Source organism: Podarcis bocagei (genome assembly GCF_964188305.1).
Source record: "Podarcis bocagei genome assembly, chromosome: 12".
Taxonomy (NCBI): Eukaryota; Metazoa; Chordata; class Lepidosauria; order Squamata; family Lacertidae; genus Podarcis; species Podarcis bocagei.
This window is the reverse complement of record NC_138137.1, coordinates 19772098-19794365: the sequence shown is the minus strand read 5'-3', so window position 1 is coordinate 19794365 and position 22268 is coordinate 19772098. Positions and strand designations below refer to the sequence as shown.

At 41.6% G+C, this 22268-nt stretch overlaps 1 protein-coding gene across 6 annotated transcripts in view; it reads right to left on the bottom strand.

Annotated features, from left to right (window-relative positions):
• Nucleotides 1-22268, bottom strand: part of THRB (thyroid hormone receptor beta) — a 194383-nt gene that overhangs the window by 141746 nt on the left and 30369 nt on the right. The window contains exon 1 of one of the 6 annotated variants that reach the window (XM_081164822.1): nucleotides 12491-12635. The exons of the other annotated variants lie outside the window; for them this stretch is intronic. The gene's annotated coding sequence lies outside the window, so the exon portion shown is untranslated. Of the gene's footprint in view, nucleotides 1-12490; nucleotides 12636-22268 lie in introns of those variants that run through there. 6 annotated transcript variants of the gene reach the window in all.

The window sequence follows — 22268 nt, the reverse complement described above, 5'->3', positions numbered from 1 at the left end:
AACAGCACGAGGTGTTTGCAGGCTTTTTCAATGGTGTTTCGGATACACATGATTTCACACTCGCAGTGCCTTGGAACATAACCTCCACGTAAATTGGGAGTTGCCTGTATTTATTCCAAATAATTTATAAAATTTATAAAGGACTTACGTAGTCCAAAACACTTTAGTTCTTTTCATCCCAGCAATCTTTTCCATGTGTAAATGATCCAAGTTGTACCCAGATCTACTCCAAATCAGAATTGCTTTACTATTAATTTAAACGGAGGAGATCAACTTGCACACAATTTTGGGAAAGACTGTCTACTTCCATGGGAATTAATGGTGATTCCGACGCATGCAGGAACTCCTTGTGCAAATCTGGGACCAGATATGCATGGAATTCAACTCAAAGTTGAATAAACCTTCTGCCTTTTAAAGCTGAAATACACATGGAGCTTCTCACATTAAAATATTTTTTTAAAAAAAGCAATGACAAGTGTATATCTAAATTTGTAGATAGAAGTCTAACAAAAGAAACTTGAGTCTTTTTTGGAATGTATGTTTAAATGAGCACAATGCCTGAACAATAGACAAGTCATGGATTCCTTAATCGCGAAGACAAAGCAACCTTCAATTAAGCTGAAGTAATTCTAAAGCAAAATAATGTAGTAGTTAAAAAAGAATCACCCACTTATTTTTAAAAGATAGTGGACAGTCCTCTTCTTTCTTTGCTGGTCATTCAGAAGTGTCAGAACATAGATAAGTGATACACCAGAGAATCAGTTTCCAGTGGTCTCCTCAGAACTTCCAGTTGCTGGGATTTTTGCAGACTTTTTCACTAGATATAGTTGGCTCCTTCCATGTGTGTCTTATCTTCTTAAGCAAGAGTGTATTCATTATCACTGAATATAGATTAGTTGTGCCTTGACTCTTATGACATCCTGAGAACACACTCGTTCTTTATAACTTTAATCATGTACAGCCACCTACAGAGAATAATGGGGTAGATATTTATCTAAGTTTCTCTGTCACAGTATCCCGTTGCGCCAGAAGCGGTTTAGTCATGAAGTGAGATGAGCGCCGCAACCCCATAGTCACCTTTGACTGGACTTAATTGTCCGGGGTCCTTTAGCTTTTTGTTGTTGTTTAGTCATTTAGTTGTGTCCGACTCTTTGTGACCCCATGGACCAGAGCACGCCAGGCACTCCTGTCTTCCACTGCCTCCCGCAGTTTGGTCAAACTCATGCTGGTAGCTTAGAGAACACTATCCAACCATCTCGTCCTCTGTCGTCCCCTCCTCCTTGTGCCCTCCATCTTTCCCAACATCAGGGTCTTTTCCAGGGAGTCTTCTCTTCTCATGAGGTGGCCAAAGTATTGGAGTCTCTTAGCTTTTTACCTTTACCTTATTCACAGTAGACCCACTAAAATCAATGAACATTATCAAGTTAGTTCCATTCATATCAATGCGACTACTCTAATGAAAACTTAGTCGAATGCAACCCAAAGCATTGGAAGCGACCTCAAAAGTCACCTAGTCTCCAGCCTCTGTTTAAAAACTTCTATTGAAGGCGAGTCCATCTAAATTAAATTAAATTACACTAAATTAAAATTATGAATCTGTAAATAAAGCCTGCTGAAAATATCGGAGCCTTTGATTTAGGAACATGATACGCTATCTTCAAAAGCAATGAGCTCATTTTGTGACTTAACCTCCACTTGCTATTAATTCAGTGGGCAATAGGGGAGAGCTGCCTATTATACCGTCTGGATTCACAGCAAAATCCTTTAGATGTTCAATAAGCCTCAGTCCTTACACACACACACACACACACACACACACACACACACCTCTAAAATCAGATTTTGCCATTAAAGATTGGAATACTATAAAGTATCTAATTTTTCAAGCCATTTGTCATTTTTAAGTCTGCATGAGGCTCTTCTTTCCATTTAATGCTCTACATTTGTTCTCCTCTAAGAGCCTTTTCAAATCATCTATGGAAATGTCCTTAATTTGTGGTCTCTGAGCCACCCACACTTAGCTCTCTTTCTTTTAGAAGACCTTGATCTATTAGTGGGACTCCATTTCCAAGCAAAGTAAAAAGAGAGATTTGCTTCATAACTGTTTTATTGGGAGGGGGAAACCTAAGACTTTTACTGACAATTATGTACTAAAATCTATGTCCCAGCTACCTATAATGATACTGCAGAACAAGGGGGGAAATTACATGCCCCAGATAAAAAGGGATTGTTCTAATTCAATGGATTATATGATTGCTATAATAGCCTGACACAAACACATCATGGTACTTAGTCATCATTCTCTCCATAGCTAATTAAATTACGATTATTAAACAAAATTGGGTGAATGCTGAAATCTATTGGTCACACCAAATAGTGTCATAAAAAAACAGTTTCCATGGAAGCAATCAGTTCCAAGTTTTACATTTTTGCAATGTAAAATCATGCAGCAATGACACCCAAGCTGGGCTCTGTTCTTCAGTGGTGGTCTTGTGTATAAAAGATCTGAGCCAACAGTTTCCTTATTAAGCATTGGGAAGATGCCCTTTCCCTCAATTTCCCGCGTCTCAATTTACACCACATTTTTCTTACTTTCTTCTGCACTGTTTCTTCAACAGAGTGCCTTTTCAGAATGCAAAGTAAACTATCAACAAGCCTGGCCCGAGACATTTGGGCACCTGAGGAGAACCCCCAAAATGGCGCCCCCTCTGCTTGCCAGGGAAGGAGGGGTGAGGAAAGAGCTACAACAGGAACAAGAGGGGGAATAAAAATCTACATCAGGAGCAAAGACAGAAGGAGACCAGCAGCTTATCCAATTCACCAGGAGACCGCTGTAAAGGTTGCATTGGGAGGGCTGCTGAGGAGGAGGCAGATACAGTCTCCAAGGAGAACCAGCCATGGTTTCCACCACCACAGCAGCAGCAGACAATGCATTCCTTGGAGGCCAGATCTGCTGCCCCTGAGGATCCTGCCTCATGGATGGGCCAACTCTCTATTAATACTACATTTAGGGCACAAAAAGTACTGTATAACTATAACCAATCGGTGTGTGGGCAAGCAACCAAACAAGGTGTTCCTATGTGTGTCGAGGAGTTTCCTACTCCAAGTAACGGTAACATGTCAATAGTTCTACTTTAGGCTCATGCCTGGGCTGAATCTAGACACATCAAAGAAGCGTTTCAATTAAACGCATTGTAAACTCCTACAGGGAAATCCGGTTGGGAAAGACAGGACTCCACAGCGCCATCTGGTGCCATGGTGTTATATTGCATTTACAACGCATATACAGTGGTACCTCGGGTTACAAACACCTCAGGTTACAAACACTTTGGGTTACAGACTCCGCTAACCCGGAAGTAGTACCTCAGGTTAAGAATTTTGCCCCAGGATGAGAACAGAAATCCCGCGGCAGCAGTGGGAGGCCCCATTAGCTAAAGTGGTACCTCAGGTTGAGAATGGTTTCAGGTTAAAAACGGACCTCCAGAACGAATTAAGTTCGTAACCAGAGGTACCTGTAAAATGCTTTTTCTTTTACCAGTCCAGCTGAGTCCCTGGTCCACTAAAAGCACAGAAGAGAAAGCTGAGATTTGTTCTGTCACCTATGATATCCTTCAAGAACTCCTGCCCTAACTTTAACCTGCTTTAAACTCTTTCAGTATTTTAACTTTTGTAGGTTTTAAAGGAGGGCTGTGATTCCCCCCCCCCTCGATTTTACTGTCTTATCTTTTGTAAACCACTTTGAGGGTTTGTTTGTTTGCTTGTTTTACAATCAAGCAGTGTATAAATTTTATGAAATAAACAAAAAATAAACTGAAAGATGATACTTTCTTTCTTGTAGTAGATAGGTAGCCGTGTTGGTCTGCCATAGTCAAAATAAAAAAATTCCTTCCAGTAGCACCTTAAAGACCAACTAAGTTAGTTCTTGGTATGAGCTTTCGTGTGCATGCACACTTCTTCAGATACACTGTGTATCTGAAGAAGTGTGCATGCACACGAAAGCTCATACCAAGAACTAACTTAGTTGGTCTTTAAGGTGCTACTGGAAGGAATTTTTTTATTTTGACTTTCTTTCTTGTCATGCTTACAGGCATGTTGCTTACTAACAGGGCTTCCCCCCAGTTCTGGCACTTCTCAGGTGGGCACCCGTTGCCATGATAAGAGAACATGAGAGGTGTTCATGGTAAGTTCTGGCACCTCTTTTTCTAGAAAATTAGCACTGCTTACGAGCAACATTTATATTGTTCACAGTCAATCGTTATCTGATTGGAACTAGCCAAAACTTAAGAGCATTAACGCAGAGACAATGAGAGATGTTACAGAGGCAATTGAGACAGAGGCTCTTGGGTACCATCTTGGGAGAATCATAGAATCATAGAGTTGGAAGAGACCACAAGGGCCATCGAGTCCAACCCCCTGCCAAGCAGGAAACACCATCAGAGCACTCCTGACATATGGTTGTCAAGCCTCTGCTTAAAGACCTCCAAAGTAGGAGACTCCACCACACTCCTTGGCAGCAAATTCCACTGTCAAACAGCTCTTACTGTCAGGAAGTTCTTCCTAATGTTTAGGTGGAATCTTCTTTCTTGTAGTTTGGATCCATTGCTCCGTGTCCGCTTCTCTGGAGCAGCAGAAAACAACCTTTCTCCCTCCTCTATATGACATCCTTTTATATATTTGAACATGGCTATCATATCACCCCTTAACCTCCTCTTCTCCAGGCTAAACATGCCCAGCTCCCTTAGCCGTTCCTCATAAGGCATCGTTTCCAGGCCTTTGACCATTTTGGTTGCCCTCCTCTGGACACGTTCCAGTTTGTCAGTGTCCTTCTTGAACTGTGGTGCCCAGAACTGGACACAGTACTCCAGGTGAGGTCTGACCAGAACAGAATACAGTGGCACTATTACTTCCCTTGATCTAGATGCTATACTCCTATTGATGAGGCCCAGAATTGCATTGGCTTTTTTAGCTGCCGCGTCACACTGTTGGCTCATGTCAAGTTTGTGGTCAACCAAGACTCCTAGATCCTTTTCACATGTACTGCTCTCAAGCCAGGTGTCACCCATCTTTTATTTGTGCCTCTCATTTTTTTTGCCCAAGTGCAATACTTTACATTTCTCCCTGTTAAAATTCATCTTGTTTGTTTTTGCCCAGTTCTCTAATCTGTCAAGGTCGTTTTGAAGTGTGATGCTGTCCTCTGGGGTGTTAGCCACCCCTCCCAGTTTGGTGTCATCTGCAAATTTGATCAGGATGCCCTTGAGTCCATCATCCAATTCAGTTAAAACTGAAGCTCAACTACGAACTCACTGGGGTTCCTTGCAAACCTGTTACTTTATACGCCTAACATACAGGCTCAGCATCCACATATTCCTTCAACGTAGACTGAATTCCTTTCTTTCTAGAGCTGCAGAATGGGAACCAGATATTAGGAGGAAAGGAGAATAGCTGGGTGTGACTGTAATGCATTGCCAGTGATGGGAGCCTCTACATGAATTAACTGTCTTCCTTTGTGAAGGCACTTCATCATTAGTGAATCATCTAATCTCATTTCCCAAGAAGAACTCATAGGCATATTTTGTCAGATGTATTCTGAAACCTGTCTTTACATTGTTCTCTTAATAGTATATAATTTGCTACATAACCCCAAATATTTCAGTTGTGTGCTACATGGAGAAATCCCATCAGGAAAATGTGCTACTTATGCTGGAGGCTACTTTCAGCAAGTTGCTTGCTCTAATTTGGCCTCCACGGTAACTGCATACTTGTTGGGAACTGCTTCCTGAATGGAGTTTTTGTTCAGGATTCATTTGTTCGGGAAAAGGAAAAACACTCCATAGTAAACATATGGCATTCTCTCTGTCCGTTTAATGTTTATTGGGCAAGGCCAGAGAAAAAGAAGCAAGCAACTTTATTTAAGTAGCTTCCACCATAACCCCCCCCCCAATAATCTTCCCTGCAGTACTACAAAACTGAAATCTTGGATTATGCAGAGCAAATGATATAGTATTAACTGACAGGTTTCTGAAGGAAGGTGGCAAAATATGCCTAGTAACTCTTCCTGATTAAGTCAAATTTGATTGTTCCTTAATGACAGAACAACTAATAAAGAAGAATGGCGCGTGGACGATCCAGTATAACTCTACCACTAATGCACTATTATTGTGTCAGTGACATGTTACAAAATACACCTGCAAAAAAAAATCACTCCAAAACTAAACATAAAACCAGTCTGGAGGGTCCCACTGCCATTGGAAAGAGCAGCTTTGATCCCAGAGCTACATCTGCATCAATTACAGCTCTGAACTAGCATTCTGTTTTACAGTGATACATCTGGTTAAGAACTTACCGTAATTCGTTCCGGAGGTCCATTCTTAACCTGACACTGTTTTTAACCTGAGGTACCACTTTAGCTAATGGGGCCTCCCGCTGCGGCCGCGCCACTGAGGCACGATTTCTGTTCTCATCCTGAAGCAAAGTTCTTAACCTGAGATACTATTTCTGGGTTAGTGGGAGTGTAACCTTAAGCGTCTGTAACCCAAGGTACCACTGTACTTTGTATTATGTATGTATGGAAAGGAAGCTGCAGTGGTCTCGACAATCTGTAGGGTTACAGTGTCTATTGCCTCCATGTCATGGGAGCTAACTCCTAGGGGTCTCAGGGCCCCCAATAAAATATTTGAGGGAGCTCCTCCCTCTGCCACTGCTGCGTTGATGGGCACTGCCATTCATATGGTGCGTGTGCACTGCATCATGTGATCGATTATGTGGGATGGGGCTTACCTGGGCCTCCTCAATATTTTATTCAAGTTGGCCCCCCTGCTCCATGTTTACATTGTCAATGTGTGTTTTAGATCAGGTATTAGCAATGCTGTGGATTTAACAACAGCCACCAATGAAAGAACAAATACAGTGATGTACTGAATATACAAGAACATGCAAGAAACGAAAGTATTACCAGACTGCTTTTCAAACGGACTGTTGTTGAAACAATAATATATGATATCAAAATAATATATGATATCAACAATATATGATATCGGGTGTGTGTGTATTTAGGTGATTCCACATTCATGATTGGAATTCATGCCTGGAGGTTGTGTGTGTCCGTGTGTGTGTGTGTGTGTGTGTGTGTATGTGTGTATAAGGTGAATAAAATATGAGTGATTTTTTAAACATAAAAAACCAACTGCTAAAAAAGGTAACCTTGATTGTGAATTATTATGCACATGCCTGCTTAAAACCTTTATATTTATGAAAGCAATTTTATGAGGAGTGTCAGTGTTGAGCTGGTGTTTTGAATAAAAGCACAAGACAATACAGAAATGGAAAGTTCAAATATAATCAAGGTATAATTCAGGGAGAAAAATGTTTTTAAATGTCTCTCGTGCAATTATTTTAAGCGCAGCACTCAACGTGAGCCGTGATGCCTTGTTACATAAGGTGACAGAAATTATGACTAAGCACGAGGAGAAAGGCTACCCCTGCCAAAATCACAGCTGAATTATAATACCGCAAGATGAAAGTATGAGTTTGTGAATGCAATCCTAAAAAACTCTTTTAATTCAAAAGCAGAGCAACTGACAAAAGTGCAGTTAGTAAATGCTAGAGATGGAAGTTGGGAGCATGTTCTTGAAGTGGCAAATTCAGTGCAGCTAAAATTAGTGTAAGTTAGGGTTGGGGGAAGAAGTCAGTTTTGTCTTGCATTCTAGTTATACACTACCTGACTTGCACCTTCTTGAAACAATGTGCAAAGCACAGCTATCCCTTAAAAATCTGCACTCCTCTGAATTTTGTGATGTGGGTCACCAACCAAACAGTACGTACAAAAATGCATTTATTTGAGGGGATTGCATAAACACCCAAATATAAAGTGACAATAGCATGCAAAAATGTGTCATACTAGGGAAATTGCTTACAGAAATGTGTATACTGGCATTGAAAAATGTGTGTGTTGGGAGAACTGTCCATTTGACCAATGAAGAGTTCAAAGTGATATTTGTCTTTAAAAGGTTCTCGTTCTTCCATTTTCACTTATGTGGGTTTAGATGGTTTTCTGAGAAGCAATTTGAAAGTGAAAACGAGCAGGGAAATTAAAATGCCCCGTGCAGCATTTCACAATGCCAAATATGTACATTTACTGTGTAATTGTTTGTGGTATGTTTAAAGTATGGCATACTCAAAATGAGCAAGTGTACTCAAAATGAGTGAGTAAAGTATTCATACAGTCCTACTTTCAAGGTTAAGGTGATTTAAAGCACAATGTACTTTATATATCGTGTTTATATTGCTGCCATTTTGCTTTTAACAAGTATTAGCAAAACAACTTGCCTCTTTTCTGTCTCGCCCAATTTCAAATGAATAATCTGGTTTTGTCCTCTCCTCCGCTGCCACCCTCCCAAATTAAATCATTGTATTGTTTGAAATTGGCATCTGCAACCCAACGATGAAATCATGTGATATCAAATTGGAATTGCATAATCAGAAAATACTCTTGCCCTCCAGGACTTGCCATCTTCACCCCTAGGTCTTGCTCACCAGATGTCAGTAGCATCTGGCAAGCAAGACTTGCAGAAGTCACTGCCAGCAGTAAAAACATGGAATATTATGGCAACTACAGCTCGCAAATAACACTATTCATACAGCTAAAAACACAGAGCAACTAGGGGTGGGCGATAAATCAATATATCACCGAAAACCAGTTTGAAGTCAATATTGTGATTATCAGTTTCATAATTTTTGACCTGGCAAAAGATAATGAATCAGACACAAGCTACACAAAAATCACAGCATGGGAAAAGCCATGAAGCCAGCCACTGCTTCTCTTGATTCTTGCAGACCCAGTTAACTCTGCCAGCTCTGGTCTTCCCTGCCTTGTGCGGGGAGCAGCGAATCAAAAAAGCAGGTGCCAGCAAAAATCACGATGCTAGAAAAACCGTGAAGCCAGCCAATGCCTGTACCATCCTTATTTCAGACAGCATGATATATTGGTATATCGCAAAGTTCAGCTGGAGACATAGCTGTCAACTTACAGATTTGAAAATAAGGGACCAGCAGCCTCGAAAATAAGGGATCAACAGCCAAAATAAGGGATTTTCCAGGCACAGGTATGTTCAACTTCTGAGCCCCTCTGAGCCAAAGGCAGAAAGCCCAGCCAGCAGCCAAACGAAGCCTCATCTGTAAGGGACAGCAGCGGGACATGGCGCTGGAATAAGGGACTATCCCGCCAAATAAGGGACACTTTGACAGCTATGGCTGGTGATATATTGCGATGCTGAAAACCAGGTATCGCCCAGCCCTAATAGCAACCATTTTCAACATGGAGATAGGGAAGAACAGGACGCCATACATTGGAAGGTACCATTTTTCATGCTAACCTAAAGGACAATGAGCTTCTCAGGATACAAAAGTATGCACCTCAGCTGACAGCTAGTACAATGAAGCTATCACCATCCTCATTTGTCCCTTGTTTTGCCTCTAATTTCTGGGTGATGCCAGACTCTTCTAGACCTAGAGAGTGGCAACCTGTATGGAGCGGGCTTGAATTCCAGGATGGAAACAAAAGAGAAGCATAATTCTGTGCCATTGTTTTTTAACTTTGGCACACACTTCGCTGTAAATTGAAGTATGTAAATATGGTTGGTCTCATATATCATAACTCAGTGCCACTCCAGACATTACAGTGGCATGCTGCAGTCATGGAGGAATTTTAAACGGCAGTCAAGCCCAAACTAAACTGAAGTATTATGCTTAACGCATAACTATATTATAACTCTGCATAATGAACGTGACAAAAAGGGTGGATCTTCTTGAGTTAGTAAATGATGCTGAATATTACTCTGCATTAAAAGTGACACATTGTTTTACTCAAACTTAGCAGAACTATGCAAGCGGATCAGCACAACTATTAAGTAATTGTTATTATTCACTCCTTGCAGAATTCTATCACCAAGAGACCTAAATAAAGCCTAGTGATTGTTCTATAAACACCAAAGGGCATGATCAGTAGATGCTATATTTACAAGCTGTTTGAAAAACAACCCGTACTTTATCTACATTTTAAAAACTGTATGTTTAAATTAATTACATTGTAAGTACAGTCGTAGCTTAGAAGTCAAACAGCTTAGTTCCCAAAGGTTTTGGCTCCCAAACGTCGCAAACCTGAAAATGAGTCTTCCGGTTTGCAAACTATTTATGGAAACCTAACATCCGACAGCTTCCACGGCTTCCTGCAGCCAATCAGAAGCCACACTTTGGTTTTCGAACCTTTTGGAAGTCGAACGGACTTCTGGAACAGATTCCATTTGACTTCCAAGGTACGACTATGTCACACAGTATAGATTTTGCATCTCAGTCAGATGGGCTGGGTAATAATAATAATAATATTGAAGAGGACGTTCCTATTTTCATCAGAGAAATGTTGGAGGGTGTGAGCTTAGTCATATATACCAGTGCAAGGGGGGAGGGGACAAGCAGAAGATCCCAGATTCAATTTCTGACTTTCCTAGTTTAAAGGATCAGTTAACAGGTGATGGGAAAGACCTCAGCCTCGAACCCTGAAGAGCTGCTGCCGTTCAGAGCCCTGAGCTATATGAACAAACAGGCAGGCCTGGCTTAAGGCAGGTTTCCATGTTCCTATCCTATCCTATCCTAAGGCGAGATGTGCCTTCCCTGAGACCCCAGAGCTAACTATTTTCTGGTTCCCATTCAGTTCTTGTACCCTCTCAGTTCTAGTACTCAATTTTTTAAAAAAAACATTATCAGAAATGAATGAGCTCTTAAACATGAAATAATAGTATTCCACGTAAAGTAAGTTTGGCTCCAAAAAGAGAAGTAATTAACACTGGTTTCTATTGTGCTTTCATAAGTACTTTCACATTTAGTTCTTCAACACGGCATAGGGGAATCTGAAAGACGGATTCGAAACACTGGAAAAAGAGGAAGAAATTCCTGCTACTGTCCACAATGAAGAATATTATTAATTTTGTCTTACTGTTGCTAGTAATAACATTGAGGTGAATCTTAATGTTCGCCAAAATTAAAAGATTAAGTTAAGCTACTGGACAATTTCCAGATCCACATTTTTAAAACCAGCAGATCCAGTGTCTCCCACATGCTCTGGGCACAGAGGAAAATCCCCATTCACTTCAATGGAGGAGACAGCACCATGAGTTTCTGGGGTTACCCTCTCCACTACAGGGAAGAAGGGGGGGGGGGATTATACAGTCTGAAACACTAGGCTGCAATCCAGCAAACCACACACATATCCAGACCCCATGACCTAAATAGTCATTTCGCAAATATAACATGGAAAAATCTGTCTGTACTTGTGGGAGTCCCTTGCTAGATTGTGACTAATGGCTGCAGTCACAACTCTCTCTCTCCCCCTCTATTTCAACTGTGTTCAAACAAGCAGTTTGAATATTTCCAGTCACTGTAAAGTGGTGCTATCCACTCATACGGTCTGTTCTGTTCTCAGTAAGCCACACCAATCCACACAGCACATGGTATCGCAAGTCCATAGCATAACCTATTTAGAACTTCAAACAACCATTCTAATGCTGTGTACGAGCATTAAAAATAAAATGCAGGCTCACAATGTTTACTGCAACAGGTAACCAGTCTTACCAATATTTTAAAATACATTCGAAATGTTTTTTGTTTTTTAAAAAAATCAGTTGTTGTTAAATCAGTTGTTGTATTACAGGGAACCAGGCAGAGGGCCTTCTCAGTAGTGGCACCCGCCCTGTGGAATGCCCTTCCATCATATGTCAAGGAAATAATCTGACTTTTAGAAGACATCTGAAGGCAGCCCTGCTTAGGGAAGTTTTTAATGTTTGATGTTGTACAGTGGTACCTCAGGTTAAGTACTTAACTCGTTCCAGAGGTCTGTTCTTAACCTGAAACTGTTCTTAACCTGAAGCACCACTTTAGCTAATGGGGCCTCCCGCTGCTGCCGCGCCTCCACCGCACGATTTCTGTTCTCATCCTGAAGCAAAGTTCTTAACCCGAGGTACTATTTCTGGGTTAGCGGAGTCTGTAACCTGAAGCGTATGTAACCTAAAGCGTATGTAACCTGAGGTACCACTGTATTGCATTTTTAATATTTTGTTGGAAGCCGCCCAGAGTGGCTGGGGAAACCTAGCCAGATGGGCGGGGTATAAATAATAAATTTATGTGGTTGTTGTTAGAATTTGTATACCTCCATTCATCCGTGTATCTCAGGGCGGTTCACAACACAGAATGACATTATAAAAAACACAAAATATTTAATAAAAATACGAACGAAAACGTATACCTATAATTCCTTCTCCCACAACCCACTCGAAAAAGGGCACATCAATCAGCCCAAGGCCTGGTTGAAGAGAAATGTTTTCGCTGATACCCTTTCTAAAGCAGAGGTCTAATAATATAACTGCATCGGCAACAGTAAAAATCGTTTCAAAGCCACACAATATTCTCCGCTCTCTCAGCTTGTTTTCACACCTTTCATTACCTCTATCAGTCGGAGTGAAAAAATGAGTCAGCACAGCAGGATACTGGTAAGCGGAAGGCTGGTCTTCCTTGTAAAGTTGATGATGCAGCCTGCAACATGTGGGGACTGCAGCTGTATTCGGTCCCTGCCTCTCAGCAGCGGCTGAAGGGTAATGAACTCCCTCTTCCTTCTGAGGGAGTCAAAAGGAAGCTGGTTTTTTTCCGGCTCAGCACCAGCCACCAACTACTGTCACAGGTCACATGCTTCCCTGGCCAACCTGTGAACTCTGAACCAGCATTAATTTCTGAAAATTAACTGCTGGTGCTCGATATCTGCTTGTTCTGCGATCAAATTACCGTATTTTTCGCCCTATAGGACGCACTTTTTCCCCTCCAAAAATGAAGGGGAAATGTGTGTGCATCCTATGGGGCGAATGCAGGCTCTCCAGGCTTCAGGAAGCTATCCGCATGCTCAGCTATCTGAGCTCAGCGCCCCCCAGGCTTCGGGCTTCGCGCGGCTCTCCCACCTCTTGCGGAGAGCTGCCTGCACCCAGAAGCCTGGGGCGCGCTGAGCTCAGATAGCTGAGCTTACGGATAGCAGCCTGTCCTGGGGGCTGGGGGCTGGGGTCGGGGGAAGCTCGGGCTTCTCCTGCCCCAGCCCCGTGCCTGGGGGGAAAGTAAATATTTTTTCTTTATTTCCCCCCCCAAAAAACGAGGTGTGCCCTATGGGCCGGTGCGCCCTATGGGCTGAAAAATACGGTAAGCAGTAACGCTTGCTCTGTTTATCTAGGTGTGGAGGAAAACTCATCACACATATCAAGCTGGAGGGTGTTTTTAATGTTGTTAAAAATCGTCCTGGTGGGAATTTAATATTTAGATTATACCTATCGAGTTCTCGAAAGAGAAGGGGTTTGGAAATTCAAGGAAGATGTCAGAAACACATATGATGTCATTAATTTCCTGGACAAAAGCCAGGATTTTCACTTTCTGAAATATGGCAACCCAGCTCATTAATATCATATTTATATAGCAGCTTCATCACGCTGGCCACATGACCCGGAAGTGTCTCCGGACAGCGCTGGCCCCCGGCCTCTTAAGCGAGATGGGTGCACAACCCTAGAGTCGGACACGACTGGCCCGTACGGGCAGGGGTACCTTTACCTTTTATATCAAGGGCCAACCTAAGCAACCCTTAGGTACATTCCTGGTTGTAACTTCAATTTGCTCCCAGGTGTTTCTAAGCTTCTTCAGGAAGAGGGGTGGATATAATTGATGATGATGATGAGATGTAAAGCTTCACTTGTTCCACTGCAGTCCTTCTGTGTGCTTGGCATAGATTTATTTTATCTTTTTCCAGTTGAATTCACATACAGTCAAACCTCAGTTGCCAAACGCCTCGGTTGCCAAACGCCTCCCAAACGCTGAAAACCTGGAAGTAAGTGTTCCAGTTTCCAAACGCTTTTCGGAAGCCGAACATCCGACGCAGCTTCTGCTTGAGTGCAGGAAGCTCTTGCAGCCAATCAGAAGCCGTGCCTCGGTTGTCTAACATTTTGGAAGCCGAACGGGCTTCCGGAACCAATTATGTTCAGCAACCAAGGTTTGACTCTAAGTGGTACCTCGGTTTAAGAACAGTCCGGTTTAAGAACAGTTTACAAACTCCACAAAACCAGAAATAGTGTCCCAGTTTGAGAACTTTACCTCGGTTTAAGAACGGAATCCGAACGGTGGAAGGGCACCGGTGGCGGGAGGCCTCCTTAGGGAAAGCGCGCCTCGGTTTAAGAATGGTTTTGGTTTAAGAACAGACTTCCGGAATGGATTAAGTTCATAAACTAAAGTACCACTGTATTGCCTTAATTACTCTTAATTATCAGTTACATTCCTCAAGAGTGGCTTAGAATAATTAAAACCACAAGTTCATAATAAAATACGAAGCAAGCAGTATAAGATAAAAATGGGGACAGGCTCGGCAGACAAAAATAAGAATCAACAGATAAAACATGAACCACCCAGTAAGGCCAAAGCTTGTCAGAATAAAGGAGCGCTGGTCTTGAAACTGAGGGTGGCAAGAAGGCAAATAACCCACAATGTGTTTGACGGATGTGCTTGATGCCTGCCTGATGGTTTAGACCACAGCGCCACCCACATCTCTATAATATAGGAATACAATGTTGGTGTTAGTGTATGCATGTGAGCTGAATGTGGGAATAGTAAGAAAGAGGTAAGAATTTATTTGTGTGCCTGTATACATGAGAGAGGGGGAGGAGGAACTGGTAACAAACACTGTAATTGTTACAAATATACAAACAAATAAATAAAATACATCTGCGAATTTTTGTGCATCTGTTCTTGGAAATCTACATTTACCCCCTTCAGCAATAAGCGTTTAAAAAGTAATCATAGTTGGACTTCAGAGGCAATCACCTTCATATGTTTTCAATGTCTGAAGGAAACAGTTTATACAAGCCTAAGTGCGCATACTTAAACATTCTCTCAAGGGTTATGTGCAGACAAATGGAAAACAAAATTTGGAGTAGCACGAAGCATAACTCATTATGTAAAGTTATGAGATACAGTTTGTTACATGTTTGATTACCCAAGACTTTTTATAATAAACACATTTATTTTTATTTTTAGCTTGCATCACTGGCAAATATGGTAGCCTGCAAGATTTACTATGTGGCCTGGAGCCTGAATGCATTGCAGTGGTGTTTATTTCAATGTCTACACAAGAGAAGTGGAAAATGGAACATGTACATTGGCTTTTAAGGAGGGCTCTCTGGGGACGACCAAATAGGAAAGCTCTGCAAAAGAGTGTTCCAAGTACTAATTTTAAGAAAGCAAATCTCTGTCTGCTTTTCACAGGAGCATACAGTCTTCTTCAGTCTATTTCAGATTGCGTACTAGGAGACTCTGCCTTCGCTTTAAAAATGACCAGGGGTTTGTCAATATGAAGATGTGCAATTTTGGACAAGCTTACCTAAAATACAGCTACCTATAGTTCCTTGTAATATACAGCTTCAGGGGACAACTGCGTAAGTCTCAGGATGGATAAAAATCAATGATTCTTTTTTAAAAAATCATTTTTTATTTAAATTGGATTTTTTAATTTTAATTGGATTTTCAAAATAAAATGCTTTTGGAGGAAAAAAATCATTCTCAAGATAGTTTTCTATTTAAGTTACATTTTGTCCAAAGGCTATTCATCAGGAAATAAGGATTTGTTTTAAGTTTTCAAGGTGTGCTGAAACTCAGTCTAAGATTTGTTTTAAAAAATTGTTTAACCACATCAGTTAGCAAACATGGATACATATGCTATAATGTTTTTGTTTTAGTTAAATAAATTGTTTAAATTGTTATTAAGGAAATGATTGTTTTTCTCCTTCCAATAAAGTACAACAGAAAAGTCCAAATAGAAACAGTTAAATTATTAAACTTCACAATAATTTCATAATTATCTGTCTATGTATTTCTGATAGTATAACCAAATCAGTAATTTCTGATATAACTGTAAAAATTACTCTGACTAGTGATGGAAATCATGATTGAAATCGATTTGATTTAAATCAAATCCACCCTGGTAAGTCTAGAGCAAGAGTGAGGACTCTCAAATCTTGGGAAGCCCAAATGGGAGGGCCCAGTTTGCCTATGCCTGCCCAAATGCAACCCTCAAGACCTTGCTATATTGTCATCTAACTACACCCCTCTCCCTGAATTACGCCTCTCCCCAGGCTCTACTTCACACCCTCCTTGGGTATTTTTCCCTTCCTGGAATTGGGACTACGCCTATTGCTTGCCTCGATGGAGACAGATGTAGAAACCTCTCGACTTTTGCGTTGCTGAAAATTTCCTCTGCCCACTTTTGCCTCAGACCACTTCTTCCATGGGCATGAGGTCCCCAAAAGCTGGTCCAAGATGGAACGCAGCCCTCAGGCTGAAGAACGGTCCCCCATCACCCTATCGTACACTAGTTTTTTCATGGCGCAATAGTGAAAACAGAGCCTGAAAACCACCAGCCTACCTAATTTTGTTTTCAAATAAGGCCTCTGTCACCCAAAACAGAGTAGAAGAAAAATAAGCTCGGTACCTCAAATGTTCTTAGATGGGCCTTTAAAAATAAATTGCCAGTACCAGTAAGAGTGGGAGAAGGGAGAATCCTGCCTAAAGCTACCGTATTTGGTGAGGTCAAATAATGGGTAGTGAAATACAGTGGCCACAGCATAGGAGCAGATGAGCACAATTTTGTCCCTGATGGGCTGAATGGGTGGCCTTGGCCAAGGTACAGTCTCTCTGCCTCAATTTCCTACCTCGCATATTTGAAAACTACATGGAACCACCACTGAGGAGGGTGGGTACCTGTGAAAATTAATAGAATCAAACAAGTATGTAAATAACTCAATAAAAAAAGATTAGCATTTGTCACTGTGATCAGGAGACCTTGAGATGGTGTGCCTGGAGTTATACTAACTAAACAGTACATAACATAGCAATTTGGGCAGAATTAAGCACTTTTCAGTAAACAACTCTTATCCTGATTTTCCCATGCAGCAACAAAGCTAAGTAATATTATTGTTATTTGTTTAAGATCATGTAAGAGCTGGTGTGGTAGCATTTACAAACTGAGGAACTTTGCCTGCTTAGACCAGGGATCAATTCCCCATTCAGTCAATAAAAACACTATACATCCTATTATTGCCATCCCTTTACAAATCATGAAGAAAACTTCCAGTACATGCAACTCGGATAAAATGCTCATTTGCATCACACCTCTACAAAATATCAGAATCAAGAAATATCTGCAACCCACAAAGTTCCTTGTCCTTTGCCATCGTTTCTAGCCTTAGTACATCTCCACTTGCTGAAGCCAATGTCTTCTGTGTTCATTTCCTTTCTCTGTAAGCCACTGAAATGTTCAGAGTTTGCAATCCAATCTCCTTCCCCCAATGGAATCAACATAGTACAACATCAGTATCCTTTGATTCAGACAGTGCAGAATGCAAAGTGGTGAGGATGTCCACATGGGGAGGGGAGCTACAAGAAATATTTGATGTCAACCATGAAGCATGAAGTTCACATCAATACACATCAAATGACAGCTGCTAAAAACAAGCTACTCTGGAATATGCCCATAAGAATCAATGAAACAGTTAAGGAATAAACAGATTGCAACCTAAAAGGACAAAACAAAGTTGGAGATGATGATCTCTGGTCAGATACTAGTGGAAAGGCCATCATACCACAAAAACCATGACTGAAACTGGCTCTCAGTAACTCTGACCAAGTAAACTCCAAATGCTGCACAAACTATGGAGACTCAACTATATTTTTCCCAACATCTTTCCCAGACTGTATTTGAGGAGGCTTCTTGCCAGGAAGTTGACGGCCTGATCTCCAAAATCTTCTAACCACAGGATCAGACCTACCCTGAGGAATCTTGTTTTGCTGTGGTCCATTAAATACTTGCTTTGTGGCTAAATAAAAGACACAGTGTCTGATGTTGCCAGTCAGACACCTTTAAGTCCCAAGTAAACGTTTTAAAAAGTGTGTTTAACACACCGTATATTATCACAGTCATTTCCTCTTCCTGGTATCGGTTCTGAACCCAACACGTCTGACTTTAAGACCATGCCTTGATCAGTGAAACCATCCCAATGACTACGGATGAAATTACAACATTTTTTTCCATAGAATTTATATACCGATAAAAGAACTGTTAGCAGTACCTTTTATTGCAATATACACCCACATACACATTCCAAAGGAAAGATGGAGAACGTTGAATGTTATCTTTGTGGGCTATTGGGAGACCCACACTGGAATTTGAGCATAAATATATCTAGTTAAAACGATAAACAAAGCTGCCCCCCTTTGTACTATATCACTGTATATTTGAAACTACATTATTTCTGTACTTAAACGTTGCATCCAAACTTACCATTACTTTAAAACTATCGTACTTACATGTTGTGTTTAAATTTACTACTAGTTTCTAACTGTTATTCTTAGCAGAATACACACGTTTTTCATTTCAACTCTTGAGTAGGAATTATTCCTTATATTGAAACTTTTGGCCAGAGTTCTTGATATATCCTTTTCAGTGCAGTTTCAACAAGAACTCCAATTTCTTTAACCCCAACATATCTTGGCATATATTTGCTTAACTCAGCATTATCTGATCATCTGAATCATTGGTTCCCAATTAGGTAAGTATGTGGGCCCCCTGTTTTTACAAAAGTGAAGCCGTGGACCGCCTACTTTATAAAATTTTGATATCTCTATGGTAGTTTTTGTTATGTGGATTTCAGTCTACAAATCAAACTTTTGCCCCTTTGATTTCAATATTCTATTAACTAGATGCAGGGCAATGGTTTCACTGCAAGATACTCAGAAAGGCACATCTCCCCTTCAGATTCCACCTCATTTAAGTCATTGTTTCATCGCAAGGAACTATACTTTTTCGAGTTAGGGATTTCTTAGCATAGTATTGACAGCACCCACAGCAAGTGACATTACTCTGGGGGAAATCATAATTAAAGTGGCATAAAGCTGATATAAGTTTAGTAACATCAATATATCCAAAGATATACCAGTGGGGCTTATTGCGAGCTCAAAATGATAGGCCTTATCAACGTTGCAAGCATTATACCGTATTTACTCAAATCTAATGCTCACCATTTTCGGCCAAATTAAGTTGCAAAAATAAAGGTACACATTAGATTCAATGGCACATTTACATTCACCAGCAAATACTTTTTTTGGTTTCAAGGTTCTGAAAACTTAGGTGCGCATTAGATTTGATGGCACATTAGACTCAAGTAAATACGGTATCAGTTTTATACCACTTTAACTGTCATGGTTTTTTCCCAAGGAACCCTGAAAATGGTGGTTTGGTGAGAATGCTAAGATTCTTCTCAAAATTCCTAGCTGTCCTAAGTTTGCAGTGTAGGTATTCAGATGAAGTAAATGTTTGCTGCTAAAGCCAATGACATTGATACATTAAAGGGGTGGAAATTACACCCCACCTTTCCCTTCCGAAAGGAGTTGTTCAAAACGGTTAACACGGGAAAAACAAACAGAAAAATAAGCTGTCATTAAAATGATTAGCAAAAACAACCGAAAACAAAATGGTGCAGAGAGCCAAAGTTAAGAGTAGATAAATTAGATTAAACTTAGCAACAACAGACAGAATCAAAGGTTTGCATAAAGGGTAATGTCTTCAAACAGCTGAATACAACTAGAGGGGAAGATAATTGGGCAGAAGATTCTGAACTACTAGACCGGCTGGCTAGAGGGACTGAGGACTGTGCTGAGGTGCCTGCTCACCAGTGGAGAAGAGTTCCACCGGCAGGGCGAATACCTCCACCACAGAGGGCCCTGCTGTACCCACAAAAAGTTATGTAGGCTTAGCTCAAGAGCTGCCTGTGTTTCCTGTTGCCCAGAGCTGGTGTCAGACCCAGGAACATGGTGTTCCATTGCTGGAGTTGGGACAGATGTAGCCTTCAATCTGCTGGTTCCGTGGTTTCATCAAAGCTGGCATAATCCCGCCCCCCACTGAAACCAATGGTGAAAACCTGGAGGAAGGTAAGGTTCAGGAGTGAAGCAATGTGTCTCTCCACCTTCTGCCCTAGCTAGCACAAATACTGGGCTCATCTTATGTTCTTCTGCAACGAGGATGTTCAAAGTGGAGGAAGACCCACCGACTTGCACCAATCAGCCCCACTTAAGAATTTACTCTATGCTTTTGGAACACTGCCATTGGTGGGGGTGAGGATTTTTGTACACAGCCACCAACAATGCCTCCAAGGCAGTGGCACGTTCAGGAAGGATGAAGCAGCAAATTTTAAAGGCCAGGTGGATCCACACAGGAGAAACAGGAAGCCCTTCAGGACACCTGGTCCAAGCTGGTTAGGGCCTTAAGTAACCGGTGACGTACTGGCCAGGGAAGAAAGTGTCCTTGAGCCTGTCTCAAGTTCTTTCCCTCACCCCTGAATTACTCACCGGCTGCACAGCATATCTGAGAAAGGTGGGACTCAAAGTATCTGAGAAGGAGTGCCTTTCGAGAAGAGGCCCTTGCTTCTTAGAGAGCAAGCAGCAGCTAGACAGATCTTATCAGGAGAATGATTCATCGCAGATGGCCCAACTTCTGCAGCCACCAACAAGAAAAGCATCGGGTGGCGACTGTCATTAACTTGGTATTGCTGCTGCTTCTGTGCTATTTGTAATCAAGAGTCAGAACAAGGATGGGGAAACTGTGGCCCTCCAAACACTGCCACACTACAGCTCCCATCTTCCCTGAGCGTTCTGTTGGGAGTGATGGAAGTTGAGGTTCCTCAGTCTCTGGTGGGACCATAGGTTTCCCATCCTTGGGCAGGCTACTCCCAAACTGGATTAATTTTGGCCAGCAGCTATCTCTCCATCTAACCCAGGGCGGTCCAACCTTCCATACCAAGCAGGCCTCAAAAGTACAGAACCTGTGGGCAGCCCACTGCCTTGTTATTGTGAGGCCAAAATTTAACATACACTGCCAGCCCTCGCTGCCCTGCCAAGGAGCTAAGGATGTGTGAGACTCTGTGGTGGTCATGTGGGGTGGTAAAAGTTTTCTGGGAAATGATATATAATGAGCTGGAAAAAAAATGTTTAAGATAGCTTTTGTTAAAAAACAGAGGCTTTTTGGTTAGGCATTATAGGTGCGGAACTACCAGAAGAAAACAAACAACTGTTTCTGTAGGCAACGACAGCAGCAAGGATGCTTCTTGCCCAGAGATGGAAAGAAGAAGAAGTATAGATCAGAGAAGAGTGGCAGAACAAGCTGACGGAATATGCAGAAATGGCAAGACTGACGGGAAAGATCAGAAACCATGATACCCTATCTCGCTGCTTTCTTTTGAGACTGGTATATTTACTTCTTCCGTTTAGATCCCATCTTTCCTCATAAGAGCATAAGGCAATGTGGAGTATTCCCCCTCCCCTCTTATGTCCTAACAACAACCCTCCGAGGTAGCTTAGACTGAGAGAAAATGGTGGCGCCAACCTCACCCAATGAGCTTCATGGCTGAAGCTCCCCACCTCCCACCCCAGGTCTTCAAACTACAGTTTATTTATTACTATGCTGGCTATCCTGGGTTGAAGGAAGGGGGGGAATAAATGTTATAAAGAAGCAATGGATTATTTTATTGATATTCATAAGCTGCCTGGGGGGGGGGAACCTTGTTGAAAAGTGAGATATAAACATTCATAACTAATAATAAATAAACTGAGCATTTCTGAGTCTGCTTTTCCCTAAGATGCACTTTTTAAACTGAAGAATTTGTCTGTTTTTGTCTTGTATTTTTATGCTGCGAACTGCCATCAGATCTATGGATGAAGGATGCTAAACAATTATAATAAAAATAAATAGATTTGGGTTTCCTCCTACTCTTTTTTAAAAAACTTGTTAATTAGTGCAAACTTTTTTTTTTTAAGTACAGCATTTCTCCTTGTTTATTTGGCACTGCTGCAGAAATAAATCTTGCAAGGGATGCCTTTTCCAAAGGAGGCAATTCTGAAGCGCTGCAACTGACAAGCACGAAAAGGGAGCCACCCACCTTCCGCAGGGAGGCGTCTCTCCCGCACCCACCACCCCGAAGCTGCCCGGCAGGCAGGCAGGCGGCAGCGCAGCCGGGGGTCCCCGCACTCCAGCCCGCGTCTCCGCGCGCCTCTCCCTCCAGGATCCGCGCTCACACAACTTACTCATCATGGAAACTTCCACCCGCTCCGTGCATCGCGCCCGCACCAACTATGCCAGAGACCTTTCTTTTAAAAAA